Raw genomic sequence first — 16,891 nt, forward strand, 5'->3', positions numbered from 1 at the left:
TGTAGCTTAAAAAATGTTCATTTTTCTGTTACCCTCTTTCCTGTTTTGTCCCGTCTTTCCTTTCTGTATCGTCCTTTTTATACTTAAAACCTCAAAATAAAGAAAAATCCATATTTTAGGAAAAAATACAGAAGACTGAAGAGTGGAATCCAATTTGATGAATAAATAATCCCAGGCTCAGAAAAGCCTCAGTTATTTTATTTTATTTTTTCAAAGCAGCTGGTGGACTACTAGCTTGATTTGCTGCTATAAATATCGGTCAGGTTCTTTCAACTCTTCTGAAGGCAAATGAGAAGCAGTTGCCAGGTTTGCTTGGTATTGCATGTCTTGGATGATGAAAGGGCCAAAGCAAGTGGAAGACCTGTAATTGCGAGCGGGGTGCTCAGCCGTGTGGTCTGGGAGCCCGAGCTGCTGGGTGCAGCAGCGAGGCATGTGCTTGATGTGGGATCTACCTTCACCACGCTTTCTACCTGCCAAACCCCAGCCTGGGAGATAAATAACTCTGGCTGGCTCCATCACGGGATGTTAAAAGCTCTCCTGCCCAGACAGAGAAATCAACCTCAGTGAGGTGGCGCCGGGCGCACCTCCAGGCCAGCTCCTGCCAGGGCTGAGGGGCCTGGAGCCCCAGCGCTCGCAGTGCTGCCGTGCCTTTCTGTGCTTCCAGGGGCGGGCTGTGGGACCATGCCTGCTGCCTCTGGGGGCCAAAGCCTTGCCTTTGGGCTTCTCTCCAGCCCTGCCCGGCACAAGGTTTGAGCACAGGCCAGACAGAAGAGATAAGCACGGCCTTCATGGGTCCGACTGGAAGCATCTCAGCACATCGTCCTGCTTCCAACAGCGACTCTGAGGGATGCCATGGGGTTAGGAGAAGAACCCAGGCATGCGTAGACCTGTCCTTCCCCTGCATGCAGCCCTTAGCAAGCTGTGATTTAAGCCGCACTTCCCAAGCTAGATGGTTCCTGATCCTTCACTGGCCGACTGGCTGGACAAAGCCTTGAAGGAACCAAGTGCTTGAGAATAGTTTTGTGAACAAGAAACATCCGGGGACGTTTGTCACTTAACTTACCCTAGGGACACTAATGACTTCCCGGTGGAGCCAATTAAGTAGGTGCATTGATAATGACACAGTTAGAGCTGCATTGCTACCGAGAGAAACACCAAGTGGTCACTGAACCTCCTGGGGTACGCGCCATTGGTACCGTGCCAGGGCTCAGACGGCTGTGAAATCTTCTCGTCCTCCATCCGAGAGGGTTTTGCTGTTGATTGTTTGTTTAATTTTTATTTTAGTGACTTGACCAAGGGGGTCCTCCTGCAGCACTGCCCAGGGTGCCCGGCACTGCTTCCCGTGTGTGTCCAGCCGTGCCACAGCGGGCCCCCGGAGCATCGCGGCTCTCCCATGGCAGCAGCACGTGTGCAGTGCGATGCAGGCAGGTTGCAGCTGCTTCCCTGTGTGCGCAGGCAGGAAAGGAGTTTTCTGAGGTAAGAGCACAAACAACTAGCAGAGCAGCGTTTTGGCTCGGGAAAAGCAGATTTTCCAGTGGCTAGGGATGCGTTTTGTGCCGTGCTAGAAGTGCTAATGATGATGGTTTCAGTAAGATTGGATCTTGGGATCTTGTTTTGCTCTGCCAAGATGCCTTACAAACTTGTCTTAGGAGCTAAATTTAAAGGGTGATCGTCCAGAAAGGGCTACAGAGCAGGTCTCTGAAGTCTCTGCCTGTCCTATGGGCATTAACATTGTTTGTATGTTTTCTTAGTATCGGTTGTAAGGGTTACTGTGGGATCCAGTCTCAGCCTGGAGTCTGCTCCTGGGATGGCTGTTTTTCAAGGGCAGAACGCGAGCAGCCAGGCTGTAGGCAGAGCTCATGCACAGCCCTTGAATTTGAGCTCCTGAGAGCAAGAGCTGGGCAGGACTATGCTTTGCCTGGGCCAGTGATGAAAATGAAGCCATGCTCGTTCGTTTGCCGTGGTCAGCCCAGAGCTGCTCTGTTAGCTCTCAGCAGGGTTATTAGCATCCTTCAAGCTGACTTTGAGGAAGAAGGAAAGGTTTATTTGCTCTGCAAATCCTGGTCCATGCAGCTCTCCCTCTATCACTTTTTCACTGCGTCTTTGCTTGGGCAAGCAAGGTGCCACCTTCTTTTGTGGTAGACCTAAGGATCCTTGGACCAAAGGACCCTGTTCCCTCCGTGCAGGTACCAGGGGCTACATGGCCTGGCAAATGACGCCCTTGCAACATCCTGATGTCTCCTGCTCTGGAGCATGTGTTGCAGTCCAAAGGCATCCATTTGGTATCTCTGGAAGCCTCTTCTAAGCGAGGCTGTGATGGGACTGCTGCTTGTAGTTGTAGTTGATGGCAGGTCCAAGTTGATCGACCGATATGGTCCAACTTGACTCTCCCTGGATAATTCAGTAAGGGATTTGGAAGCATACTTTCTACTTAATACCTAAATCATACAAAAGACTGGTGGGATTTAGGTGCTATGTGACTTTTGGAGGACTGAGCATCTGAGCTGTCCTGAAGTGGGAGGGGGGACACCGAGGGGACATTGCTGCTTTCTGAGGGCACCAAATGCATCTCAGCGAGGTTTCTTTGGTCTTTCCCCACTCAGTAACATCAAAGGAGGCTGCTGGTGGAAACAAATAAAGACCTCATCGTGGGAGAGTGGCGGGAGCCCTGGCCAAGGGAAACTTGCCTGCTTGGCTCCTATCGGGCTGGCAGAGCCGGCTCGTCCCAGCGCGAAGTGTGCAGCTGTGCTAACCTGTCCCTGGGCAGCATAATTACAGGAGGAGGATGGGACTGATGGCTTACAGAGAGAGCTAGAAATTAGGGCATGCAGTGGTGGGGTATCACTGCTCAAGGGAGGCTTCAGGGAAGGATTCGTGAGTGGGTAAAAAAAAAAAAAAAAAAGTCAAGGGTACTGGCTAATGCCACAGAGGTTTGTAGCCTGCATGTGCATTTTTGGGTCGTGCACCAACTTGCCCAGCCTGTGAAATGCCGGGGGCAGCTGCAGCATCTCCCTTGCAGCAGGTTCAGAGCATCCTCTTGGCTCAGCTGAGCCTGGCTGGCTCTCAGCAGTCTGCCACCCAAGCATGAAATTCCTTCTCTGGAAGTGTAATATTCATGCAGGAGACACATTTATTAGGAGGCCGTCTGCTCCCCGCTTTGGCATGAGAGTTGGTGCAGTTACCTCTGGAATTTGGTTGAAAATCATTTGGTATTTAGGCGTGTTTGGTTTGCAGGAGCTTGGAGGCTCCTTAAAGAACATCTCTAAAGCATGTTTTACTACACACAACCTTCATGGTACATGTTTTCTCTCCATAGGTCCAGGACATGTGAGGAGACCTTCTTCCAAAGCTGGCCTTCCCTGGCCAGCCGAATAAATACAGCCAGCCAGCCACAAATGGCCACGTTCACAAGTATCTCCTCCCTTGTTGGCAGAGCATCTGCAAACAGATCCGCAATTATCTTGGACTTGGTCATGATGGAAAGTCGCTCAGTGGAAGTTTATTCACAAGTTGCACTTTCTCCTGTGTTTGGAAGTCAAATGACCAACTTGCAGCTTTGCTGCGGTCAATGACGTGGCTTTGGTCCCCAGCCTGAAGGAATGCCACTTGTCTCTTTGAGCTGGAGATGGGGAGGAGAGAAGCTAAATCTAACACTGGAGAATCATATTCCCACGTGATGAGTTTCAGCTGCTACTGAAACCCAGTGGCATGAATGTGAACGCAAAGAGGTACACTACTTATTTTTAAATCGCTTCTTGAATATTTCCACCACCAATACGGTTCCAGTGCTAATATACCGTCTTCAAGTATCAATAAGTTTTGGCAACTTTTCTAGAGCACGAGGAGCCAGGACCTCTGCAATCCAGCTTTCTTTTTTTCCTGCATCTTTTCAATAAGTTTCCCCCTTCTGCTATGGAAATAAGAAAGTAGAGCATGAAGATGCTAAAAGGACTAAAATGTCTTGCTCATTCTGTCGTTTAGAAATGAAACACTTAGTTTCTTCCTTTTTTGTAAATGTTTTCCAATGATTTCAACTTTTTTTTTTTTAATTTGTCACTGAAATAAAGAAAAGGAAAAAAGGGGGAGGAGTAATGAAAAGGCCAAATGTTTCGTTTTCCGGCTAATTTGTTAAGAGGTTTGTAAAGAATGAAGTGCCTTATGCTGATTTCTGGAATAAGGAAGAGAAATTCCACTTTTTTGTATGTGTTCCATTGTCCCTTTTGAAATAATTCATCCCACCTTAATTAAAACATTCAATCTGGAAACTAGGGAGGATGGTGAGTACAGATGGGCACTTTTGCAGGAGGGATACTGAATGGATAAAACATTTCTGAAGGACCCCATGCAGATGTAGGGCCATAAGGTAAAGCAATGCGCGGACTTTCTTTGGGGGCAAAGAACTGCTCTGCTCAGCAGCCAGTAAAACCACAGAAGGAGTTGCTGGGGTGGACGAGGAGGTCTGTAGCATCCTCTGTTCCCAGGGCTCGCACCCTGGGTCCCACCGTCCCCCAGGAGAGTCCTTCCCCTCTGCCTGGGTGTTTTGCTGGGTGCCAAAGGGACTGGAGAACCCCTCTGGAAGATGTTCATCACTAATGTCACCTCTCTCTCATTTAAAGGAAGGCTTCTGCATCCACATGCAGGTCTCTGGGCTGTGCAAGTCTCCACTGTGGGACCTTGACCCCGGATGGCAGCTTTGCTGAGCCCACCAGCTCCTGGGTATCTGTGGTGCAGGCACGAGGATGCTCCCAAGCCAAGCTCAACAAGAGAGCGTGCAGAACAGCAGAGGGGCTGAGCCGGGTGAGTACTTCCTGCCTTTCCCAGGTGTTGTCCCACCAGTGTCATCCAGCTCTGTGTTGCTTTACTGTGAGCAAAGGATGCTCAGGCATCCCTACGGAAACACCACTGCCCTTCGGGCTGCAGATATTCAGCCCCGTTTGGCTTCCAGCAGGGAACAAACTCTGCTCGGCTGCCTGTCAGTGCTCAGCCTCTCTGGTCCTTGCATCCCGCTGCATGCCCCGGTGTCAGGTGCTCCCCAGGAGGCCAGCTGAGCAGAGGCAGCGTTTGCTGGTACCTTCAGAAGCCAGTTTTGTAGCAGAAGACTACTATTTTGTCTGCCTTCCTCAGCTGATGTCAGGGAGAAGGCACGTCGGGAGGGGATGACTTCACAGAGCTGCTCTGGGAATCGGCCACCCCCTCCCTGCAGCGAGGGCTGCTGGAAGGGAGCCCAGGCCAAGCGCTGCCAATTGTGTCTTCATCTTCGTACCCCGTTACAGGCAGTGTTTCCAAACACTGAGGCAATGCTGTTCAGGCAGCAGCCAGCCAGCTCTGTTGTTAACACAGCTTTTGGTTGCTGCTGAAGACCCAAGAGCCTCACGGTGCTGTTTGGATGGAAGGCTGCAGCGATGGCTTGGATGGTCCCATAGGAGTGGAAGAGGTGTCTGCCAGAACACCAAAAATGCTTTAAAATGTTCTGTTCACACTGGGAAGGAGGAGAAATGCAAAACAGATGGTTCTTGTAAGCTGTCTCGCATACACCAAAGGATGAAGGCAATTAATTAATTAATTTCACTAACCCCATCAGATCAATGTGGCTGACAGGGCTGCAGAGGGCAGCTGCCTCCCTTGCTTTGATCCAAACTGTCCTGATCATCATGCCAGCCATCTGGAAACCCAGGGTCGTGCTGGCATCCTGCAGTGCCTGAGATGAGAGATGGCTCCTCCTTGAAGTCAGGATCAATAATCTGTGAAAATAAAATAATAATCATAGAATCATTAAGGTTGGAAAAGACCTCCAAGATCATCTGGTCCAACCATCACCCTACCACCAATGTCACCCACTAAACCACGTCCCCAAGCACCACCTCCAACCTTTCCTTGAACACCCCCAGGGACGGTGACTCCACCACCTCCCTGGGCAGCCTGTCCCAATGCCTGGCCGCTCTTTCTGAGAAGAAATGTCTCCTCATCTCCAACCTGAACCTCCCCTGGCACAACTTGAGGCCATTCCCTCTAGTCCTATCACTAGTTACCTGTGAGAAGAGGCCGACCCCCAGCTCCCCACAGCTTCCTTTCAGGTAGTTGTAGAGAGCAATGAGGTCTGCCCTGAGCCTCCTCTTCTCCAGACTAAACACCCCCAGTGCCCTCAGCCGCTCCCCATAGGACTTGTGTCCCAGGCCCTTCACCAGCTTCGTAGCCCTTCTCTGGACATGCTTCAGGGCCTCGATGTCCTTGTAGCGAGGGGCCCAAAGCTGAACACAGCACTTGAGGTGCGGCCTCACCAGAGCAGAGCACAGGGGGACAATCACCTCCCTGGTGTGCTGGCTGCACTATTCCTGACACAAGCCAGGGTGCCATTGGCTTTCTTGGCCACCTGGGCACACTGCTGGCTTGTGTCCAGGTGAGCATCAACCAGCACCCCCAGATCCTTTTCCTCTGCACAGCTTTTGAGCCACTCTGCCCCCAGCCTGTAGTGCTGTGTGGGGTTGTTGTGGCCAAAGTGCAGGACCCAGCACTCAGCTGTGTTGAACCTCATCCCATTGCCCTCTGCCCATCGACCCATCCTGTCCAGGTCCCTCTGCGGGGCCTTCCCACCCTCTGGCAGATCAGCGCTTCCCCCCAACCTGGTGTCATCTGCAAACTTACTGAGGGTGCACTCGATTCCCTCATCCAAGTCATCAATAAAGATATTAAAGAGGATGGGCCCCAACACCGACCCCTGGGGAACACCACTGGTGACCGGTCACCAGCTGGATTTCACTCTGTTCACCACCACTCTCTGGGCCCAGCCGTGCAGCCAGTTTTTAATGCCAGTAATTACTGCATGCTTTTCTATGCCCTGGTGACCACAGGATGTGAAGGACAGGACTAAGCCATTAGGAGAGGTGTCAGCTCCACTGCTTCTGCCCTGCCAAGGGACATGTCCCTGAGCTGGCTTCTCCACCCAGTGACGAGCGTTGGCAAATGCTCACCGGGTGTTAAGGCAGGAGATAGTGCAGTGGTAGCATCTGGGGGCCCCGGGATGCTCCTGGGACCTGTTGCTTCTTGCTGTGTAATGCAACATTGACGTAGCTGTGTGCAAATTTCCCTGTAGCCTGGGACTTGGATGGAAATGGATTGGATCATTACATCGTGCTACTGAAGAGTTATTCGAAGAAGGGAGATGGAAAATAATCAGGTGGGTGAAATGAAGTCTGGGCTATGCCCAGAGTATCTGCCTGCCTTGAAACTATGCTGCAGTTTGCTGAGACTCTTGGACTTTGGAAAGGCCTGGAAAAGAGAAAGTTCTGCTTAAACCCTCTGGACTTGTACTTTCTCCTGGGCACCCTGGACTGAGATCCCAAGGAATCGGGAAGGAAGCTGCGCAGGAGAAAATCCCTTTTAGTCCAAAAGGAGGCACAGGGTGAGGTTGCACGTGCAGGCAGCTGAGGAGGCTGCCCACAGCTGGGTTTCTGTGTTGCCTTCTGAGGACACAGGATAACTCCTGAGAGCTGGAACTGGTAATGCAGCACCATCTCTTTTGGTGGTGAAGACTGCAGAGCAGCAGGCTAGTTGCAGGGGGGATTTCACACCAGAGCTTTATCCCACAGTTCCTCAAGAGCACAAACCTGCAGTGGCATGAGGGGAGGGATAAGATACAGGTCTTCAGTTTCCCTTTGGAGATGTTTGCAGACCTAGAGCAACTCCAAGGCTTCGGTCCAGTGTCAGCCCCACACCACGCTGCATTGGTGTAGGGGATGCTGGGGCACCCAGGTTTTGGCTGACGGAAACATCCAGCTGGCTGATGCTGTGAAGTTTCGGGAATGATTTCGACCAGCACAGGCTTTGGGGTAGCTGTGGGGGGACAAGCTGTGGTACCTCGATGGGTGAAGGACCCGAGCTCGTGAGCACATTTCCTTCAGTGCTGCCTGTTCGTTCTGTGCACCTTGTTAGTGAGTCTCAGCATCCTACCTAGGAGACAGACAGACAGACAAACTCGATGTTGGCGCACTGTTAGCCAGGCTTCAGCCTGATGCAGTTATGCTCATCCATGAGAAGCTCACCAGGACCAGGAGACCGAGAGACAGTCTCCCACGAAAGACACCGACAACAGCGAGTGTCTGGTTGCTTGGCGTTGCTGAAGTATCATTGATTTTTACCTTCTCCTCTCCGTAACCATGACACCAACACAGCAGCATGTCTGTGCTGGGGCAGAGGGAAGGGGAGCTGGCAGGGTGAGGCTGGATGGAGCAGCTTTCAGTGCAATGAAACGCTGTAAGCAACTTGTTTTCCTCATGTTTCACTACAGATTGCCTTCCACAGCTGCGTAATGAGATGTCAGAGCAGCGTGTTCCCCTTGTCTCTGCGCTCCTGTTTGCGCAGGACCAGGCTGGGCTACAAATCCCCATCCCCTGTGTTCGGTTTGGTGGCCCTGTCCCTCTGTGCGAGAGCAGGCATTTGGAGGAGCAAATCCTCGCCTCCAAGCAAGGATTACCTCCTAGCCTCTCCAGGCGACATTTGGCAAAGCCTAGTAGCACCTCCTCAGGCCACAACATCTGCTGTCCTTAGCTTGTCAGCTCCAAAATGTGTGTTGGCTTCATCACATGCTTAACACCACTGACTGTGGGATGTGCCCAAATATTAAGTAACCTGCTGAGCTGGGGTCTAGCTCAGGCTGATGGAATTAGGACCATTTCTTTCCGTGTGGGTCACTGAGCATGTTGGGAGGGATAATTGTATGAGATGCTGCTTTCTGTGACCTGTGGGAGGGGGAGCCGATAACCAAGAGAGGATTTGTTTGAAGTAAGGCAAAATACAAGTCTACAGCGATGTCTCACTGGACCTGAAGACATCTGAAGTATTTTGGAGAGGACCAAAACTGATGCCAGGTGCTTGCCTATCACTGTCAGAAACAGAGGGAATATTTGGGAGTTGGAAGCCCGACTCCAGAGCTAGATCTCAGATGCCTCCCTCTCAGGCGGGGCTCAGCACTGGGGAAGGGGCTGGGCAGCCCTGTGGGGTGAGCGGCACGGTGGGTTTGGCAGCTCCCAGCAGATCACTTTAAATCCAGCTCTGCTTGCCCTTCGTGTCTGATTTTAACAGCATGACCGAATCCTTGCCAGCAGGGAAGCTGTGTTTGACTGGGGAGGTAATAAGCTGATTCGAACACAAGAGCTGATAGTTTCAAGTAACTAAAACTTAACCTCAGCATATAAAGAGTTATTGTCCTGCCACAGCAGTCCTCTGTCCGGGAGAGCACAGCTGCAGGGGAAATAAATGCTCCTCTTCTTTTTCTTTACCCTTTCTTTCTTTTCCTTTTTTTGTCTTCTTTCTCTCTTTCATTCTCTCTCTCTTCTCTGTTTGTTTAAAAAAGGGGACCTCATATAGGTTTGCTGGCGTTGGCCAGTGGTAGGACGTGAGTGCTGAGCTTTGAGGGAGCTGTGGTACGGGGCACTGCAGGGCAAACTCCCTTTAATCCTGGGAATTACATCCCAAGCAAATCCATTGATGGGTGTGGATTTAGTTGAGATCCAGGTCAAATCCTGGCCCCATTGAAGTTAAATGAGAGCTTTAGCCGCTGGTTGCAGAGGGATCAGGGCTGGGAGTTGAGCACATCTGCCCTGCCAACCTCTGCATCCCCTTCCCCATGGGGTGACAGGTTTGTGCAGCAGTTAGGATGTCTGCACGTACCCCAGCTGAGCTTTCCCTCTCTGTCTCAAGATCAGCCACAGCTTCGCTCCTTTTCAAACCGCCATGAAACCTCACCGAGCAGCAACTCCTGCTGATCCTTCAGCTCCTTCTCGAGACCATCTCCTGACACAGAAATGGCTTGTTGCCACATGCAGCCAGCATGAATGCCAGCTTCCACCAGCAGCTGTTTTGGACATCGAAGCATCTGAGGACACCTTTCCATCTTGAAAAAGCACTGCCATCACCAGCATCACACCGGGGCTGCCATGGAGCTGGGAAAAGCGCTTCCAGGCAGGTTGTCCTTCCTCAGTGTGTTATCAATGGGGTATGTGTGTGTGTGTGTGTGTGTGTATATATATATTACATTATATATATGTATTATATATATTATATATATATAAACATATATATATATATAAAAATCCAAAAGGAAAAACCCAAAGCCCAAGCTGGTATAACTAGGAGCAGACTCCATGCTTTCCCCAGTGATGCAATGTAATGATATAAAAAAGTAAGTGTTTGAAATCTTGTTTTAAAAGCTCTTGTTCCTGGCCAAAGCTGATGAAGAAGCACTACTGGCAGTGTTATGGTGAGGAACACATGATGATGCTCCAGCCCTGCAGGTTCTGCTGGTCCCCAGGTGCTGGGAGCTGCAGGCTCCTTCCCAGGCACTTCCAATGCACCCTGCAGGCTGCGTTGCTCGAGTCATGTAGCTGTGTTGCTTTTCAGGCAGTTTAGACAGTTTTTATGAAGGTAAGAAGATTTTTCTTTTGATTTTTTTTTAAAAGAACTTACTATTTTCTTGAATTCCTCACCCATGCACGTCAGTGGGGTCTCAGACCAGCTGGTTTTGGACGCACTCGGAAATCCCCGCAGGGCTTGTTTTCTGGCAGGGCTGGGATGCTCTTCCTGCTGGTAGCTAGCCTACCATGAGAACGTTTCTTTTTATTTAGTCGCATTTATTTATTTGTCCAAACACACAGCAGCCCAAGCATGTATTTGTGTATGTGTGCTCAAATGTCTTCCAAAAGCCACTCCTACCACCCCTGCAAAATAGTTTGAGGATGATACAAGAACGATAAATATCTGGCCAAGGGGAATGTTTTGGAGTGAATGAACGGGAGTTGTGAATGGAGACGGCTGTGGCAGCACGGCACTGTGGTGGCACTGATTTCACCCAGCATGGGACTGAGGGAGCAGAGGCAATGCCCGGGCATCCCAGGGGAGAGGCAAAGTCCAGGAGTGCCCGGTGAGGAAAGTCCCTCGCTCAAGCAAGACACTTCATGCCCCATTCAAGCTTCTGTTCTGGCCTGGATTGAAGTCTGGGTTTGTGCTTAATTCTTCATCCTGAAATCCACGCTTAACTCAACGTGGGCTTGGAAAGGGGAAGCAGGGATTTGAAATCCATGGCAGGAATTAGCTGTGCTGTTCATAAAGGCTTTCAGCTTAATCATGGAATATTTTTTCTAATTCATAAGAAATTCTAGTACATGGGACTAAAATAATGTCACTTTATCATTAATACCCAGGGAAAGCCTCAGGGACTGTGTCCCTGTTAAAAGATGGTTTACATTTTAGTAAAATACTGCCTGTATAGGTATGTTTCTGGACATGTTTCTTTTTTTTTTTTTTTCCTTCGGTCTTGGGAGCTAGTAAAGGGTTTTTATTTATTTATTTATTTTAGTTTTTTCAAGTATCTTCGCTACAAGCTATTCAAACTTCTCCAAGGGAATGTTTTTGCCATTACTGCTGAGTAGCTGCTTTTTACAAGGATTAGAAAAAATGAAAGTTGAAATTAAATCCAGGAATAATCAAATCCAGTTTTGAAATCAATTCAAAACCCACACTTTTTTGACAAAATGTCTCTTGGAAACAACATGATGAATGGTCATCAACTCTTCAGATTCCCAGCTCAGCTCCAAATTATTTGCTGTTTGGGCAAGATAACGCACGCAGCTGACCTGGGTGCTGAGTTCCCATCAGCCGAGGGGTCCTGGCAGTGGAAGGGTTGCGTTTCAGACCAATATTGGGTTCTCAGGCAGAGGTACTGCATGATGGGATAACGTCCTGGGGGGCATCAGTACGTCCCCTGGTGCCTCCTCCGTTGCTGTTAGCACACCCATCTCACCCATGCTACAGGAGGGGATGCCAGACTCCGAGTCCAGGGGTTTCTCCTCCTGACACTCCTCCCACAGGCACGGGACACCCAAAGCCACAAACTGCTCTGCATCCCCCAAGTCATTTTCTCTGCTTTATGGGCCTCCTCCTCCTTGGTCTTTTTTGGAATGTTTGGGGTTTTGCTCAAAAATATTGCAGTGATGGGAAATGGTTTTGACAGACAGGAGATCCAGCCTTTTTTCACTGCATGCCCTCAGCGCTAAGGCAGCTAGAGTTAGAAGACCCGAATATTTTCCAGATGACGCGCTCCTCATCTGCTGCTGCCGTGGGTGCTGGAGAGATGCAGGAGAACTTGCCTAACAGCTGGTGGCAAACTGTTCTGCAGGCAGTGCCGTGAACCTGCTGCTTGTTCTTCTTGCCCAGGGCAGTGGAACAGTCTCCAGGCTTGGCGGAGGTTTTGTGTTTCAGATTCTCAGGCCCATGCATGACCCGCACTGCAAACAGCCCAGCTTGCTGGCTGACAGCATGGGGCTCCACGGACCACTCCATGGACTCTCTCCTGGCCCCCGTCTCTTTAGCACATTCGCATCTCCTCTCAGGACTGCTGATGTCCCAGGACCCCACCACTCTTTGACCTGAATCTCCAGCTCTCCTGGGCTCCTTTCTTCTCTCTGCTGCCCATAACTAGGGAAATCTCAGACAATGGACCCATGTAGGAGTAGGAATGGTAGTTGCTGTGGCTCAGGCTGGCTGGCGAAGACTGCCGCAAAGGCCTCCACAAGGACAAGGAATTTCTCTACATGCACCTTGATCCCAGGATGGAGTTTTTCCCACGTTGGATGGAAATAGCCTGATGTGGGAATGTGCTCTTTGCACTGAAGGGGTTAAAAGCCTGCTCCCTCCTCCTAGGCTGACCCTGGAAAATACCTCTCAGCCAGGGACTAAATGCAGGACAGAAAGTAAGGCTCCTAGGATACAAGGATACAAATAACACAACTTGTTCCACAAGCAGTGGAAACCAGCAAAGCTGGGTTTCCTATGGTTGGTGTCATGGGGCAGAGTTTCGGGGAGGGCTCTCGCTGGTTGATAAAAGCTAAACATCGCAGGGCAGCAGTGGGATTTCTTCCTTCTTGCCAGCCAGCAAACTTCACAAAATGTAAGTTCCTGTAATAACTGGGAGCCCCTGCTCAGTGTGGGGACAAGGCTGGGTTCCAAATTAAACCCAGCAAGGACGTGCTTGTTGATTTGTTCCTCTTCAGGATCTGGTGGAGGCTCCTTTGCAACGCACTGGTGAGGAGGAGGATGACAAGGAGGAGGAGGAGGAGGGGGCTGCTGTGTCATCTCCCCGAGGGTGGCAGTGGGGCCACCAGTGTCCCTTTGCTCCCAGCAGCCAGCGATGGGGAGCAGCTCAGCCTGAATTCACTCTGCTACGAGTGATGGGGGGGCCCATTCCTGTCCCCCCTGCCTGGGAAGGACTCGGCATGGATCAGTCCCCCCCTGCTCTCCTGAGCCAAGACAGCTGGGATGCTTGCGGCTCCGGTGTTCTTCTTGACCACTTGCCCCGTGTTTTCAGGGGTGAGAGGAGTCACGGTGGCTAGGGGGCTATTTTGTGTGCCCGGCAGACGTGAGCTGGGCACTTTGTGGGAGGCCCGAAGGAGGATGGCCCAGGCTGAGATGACTGCTTACTGCGAATGCAACCAGATGTTACTGATGTGCTTTGCGAGATTAATGGGAAGGGAGGAGAGGGTCTTGGTGTAAAGAGAACGAAGCTGGCAGATGACTGCGCCATCTATGCTCAACCTTGTCTAAGCCTATTTATATAAATCATGTGAAACTCAAATTAGAATTTTATCCATCTGCTCTGCTGCAAGTCGCTCTTCCACTGGTAAAGCAAGCCAAGAAAATGTTCTTAACTCTGTAAGATCTGCCTCTAGCATGAGAAAGGTTCATATCCACGTCCCAGAGCCAGTGGAGAGGCTGCACCTTGCCATGGGCTTCGGGACATGAGCAGAAGAGCTCCAGGAAGAAGCAGGGGCTGCCCTCAGGGCTGCAGCATTACTTGGCCTCCAAGGCTCCCCACCATGTGCAAGAGGATATGGGTCACTCACCTGTCTCGTGTCTGACATAACCATGGGTGAAAGCGTTGGGCAAATCCCTCTTTGCCTGGCTGCCAGTCTGAAAGTCGGTGCCAAAACACCACGTGTTAACACAACGAAGGTAGGGAAGTGCCCCCTCTTGTCTCTTTGCATCTTCCCGTGTTTCCTGCTTGTAGCATCTGCCTCTCACTGGATTGTTCAGCCTTTCCTTCTCGGGGAGGCTCTTACACAGTCACTTGCTTTAGAGATGGCCAGCGCTGCGCTTGGGGTGACCGTGGGCCCAGGGGACGTGGCACCACCGGCAGCCGTGGCCGCAGCTCTGCCTCACGCACGGCCACTAACCGTGCCGGTCAGCCGGGCACACGCTGCTTGTGCAAGCGTCCTGTTGGATCCTGGCCACGAGTCAAAGTTCTTGCGAAACATCAGCAGCTCATGGCCTAAAACCCAGCTGTGGGCACAGGGAGCGGCGAGGGGAGGACACTGGGATGGAGGCCGTGCAAGGGCACAGGAGAGCGATGCCTGAGCGGGGAGGAAGCCAAGTGAGTCAGCGAGACAGATGCCGGGCCTGCTCTCAGCCCGGTGATTTCTAGGAAGCACATCTGTCTGCACACACGGGTGGTCGCTGATGAAAAAGGTGACTCACCAAGCGATCTTCTGACCCCTCTGCCTGGCTTTCTTGACGTGTGCTGCTTTTCCCATAATTGAAAACAAAAAACATCTCCCCCACCCCAAATTGAGGATTTCAGCGAACAGTTTGGGGGTAAACTGGTGAAGATGACATGGCAGAGGAACAGTTGGTCAAGTTTGTGAGAGATGGAGCCAGATCTAAATGAGGCCCAGCCTCACTGGTACAGAGCAGAAGGAAGGCAGCACATGTGTCTGCGCAGTTGGATTTCTGCATGCTCTGTTAGATTGCCTTAACATCACGTGTATCTCTTTCCTTTTTCTTTTCTTTTTAGCAAAACAGGAGTGGAAGCTCACCAAAAGTGTCTTCAGGCAGAAGTGGAGAAGGTCTACGAGGTGATGAACCCCGTGGCCCCTTGGGCTTGGCTGGCAGGTGGAGGCAGACACATCTGGACGAGATGCTCCGTTTGCAACCAAGAGGCAGTGGCAACCTCCAGCAGATCTCCCTGTAGCTGAACGTGGTGTCCACATCAAAATTCATCTCAGTGAAAGGCCTTTTCCCAGGCGTCCTCCATGCTGTGGCCAGGTGTTTGGTACCCACAGAAAGTCCAAGACCTTGAAGCCCAAGACCTGCGAGAGGGAGGATGCTGCTGGTGTCTGTCTGGAGATGCTGCACGCCTTCCAGACGGGCCTCTGTGTGTCATGAGCAGGATGCCTGAGTGCCTCCTCTGAAGGCCTAGACCACCTTGTTTGTGCAGAAAAGCCACTTGCTTCTAGTGGTTCCTCCTGGCCCCTTGCTGCAAGCACCAAGGGGCTTTGCAACCACCTTTTTTGGTGGTTGTCTTCACATCTTAATGAAAAAGTAAACAGGGCTGGGAAAGGCTGGGGAAGGATGTGATGCTCCCCTGCACTTGCAAAAATCCCATATGTACGGCAGCAAAAGTGATGCTGCAACACTGCAGCCATCAGCGCTCCTGGCAGGGCCACCCTCCGGTGCTGCCATCCGCACGGCTGCTGACATAACTCCCAGCACCTCTCCTCGCTCAGCCCTGAGATTGCAGGCAAGGTCAGTTCTGGACCCTTCTGCAGCTGCTTCAGCTCTGGTTGGGCCTGGGTCCTGCCCGGGAGCTGAGGAGGTCTCCCTGGCCTGCTGCAGGCATCGAAGCCTCCTTGCTGCTCTCCCAGAGCAGCCACTGTGATGGCCGTGTGGCTGGATCAGTACTTTATGCTGGATGTGGCCCCCACTAAAAGTCAGCATTTGCCAGCAAATGACATATGTTTCTTCTTTCAGTTTTATTGCATCAGAGTCAGTCTCCCTACTCTGCGTTTTAGATCAGAGACTCCAGAATCTTTAGCACAGGGGAAAGAGCTACAGATAGTAAAAAAATTAAAAAAAATAAAATAAAAGGGGGGAAAAAGGGTCCTGGAGATGCAGTTTTGTCCTCCTGCCTGTTACAGTGTTGCTGGCTGCCTTGGGCTAGCACCACAGTTTGCTTTCAGCTGCAGCTTCTGCCCTGTGAAGGCTGGAGTGGAAGTTTAGGAGAAGTGAAGTGGCCAGGCTGTGCTGGGACAGCAGCGGCTGTTGGTGGAGCCACCAGGGGAACGGCTCCGGAATGGAGAGGCTGAGGACTGTGCCTGAGCTTCCATGTCTGCATCCACGGAAAACAGGTAAGAAATGCTCCTGGCTTGGTCGCCCACTTCCAAGCCCATTCTCAAAGCCAAGAATGTGAGTAAAAAAAGGATTAAACTGTTTTTAAGAGCTTTAATCACGTAAAATGGAGATAGTCAAAGTGTTTGTGTGAGGAGATGTCTTAAATGCCCTTTGCAAGCCTGGCGTGGCCACGCACCAGTATGTGTTTCTCTCCAAAAGGGCCGAGATTAGTTTTATTTAGAGGGGCAGAAACAGAGGATTATAAAACTGGAATGTTCTGTGATGCAAAACTGCTGCTAGATTCATTTTTTGAATTCATTTTTTATAAACAGGCTTTTAATTCAAGTTGTCTCAGTCTTGTTTCTTCCCCAGCCTCTCCTGTGCAATGCTAGCCCGTTTGTGTCTGGGCTACTGGCAGCATGTGTTTCAAGTTCTAGCCAAGCATGTTTTAAAATAAAGCTGCAATCTGCTGAAAAACAGGTTTTAAGATGGAAACAAATAATTAGAAACACGCAAATTAGTGTATGTCTGACAATAGGTTGAGCTCTGTACAAATTTAAACAAAGCTGGTAATCACAGGATGCAAGTGATTAAACCAGAGGCAGTGGCGAAATGTCGGCTCTAGCAGGTCAGGTGAAAAAGGTGTTGGGAAGGAGCAAACCTGGGCGGGTTTTTCAAGGGCTGTGCACCCAGAATTGAGATAAAACAGTAGCATTTTGGGGCCTTTGTGTAAGAC

Source organism: Anser anser (assembly GCF_964211835.1).
Source record: "Anser anser genome assembly, chromosome: 12".
Lineage (NCBI taxonomy): Eukaryota > Metazoa > Chordata > Aves > Anseriformes > Anatidae > Anser > Anser anser.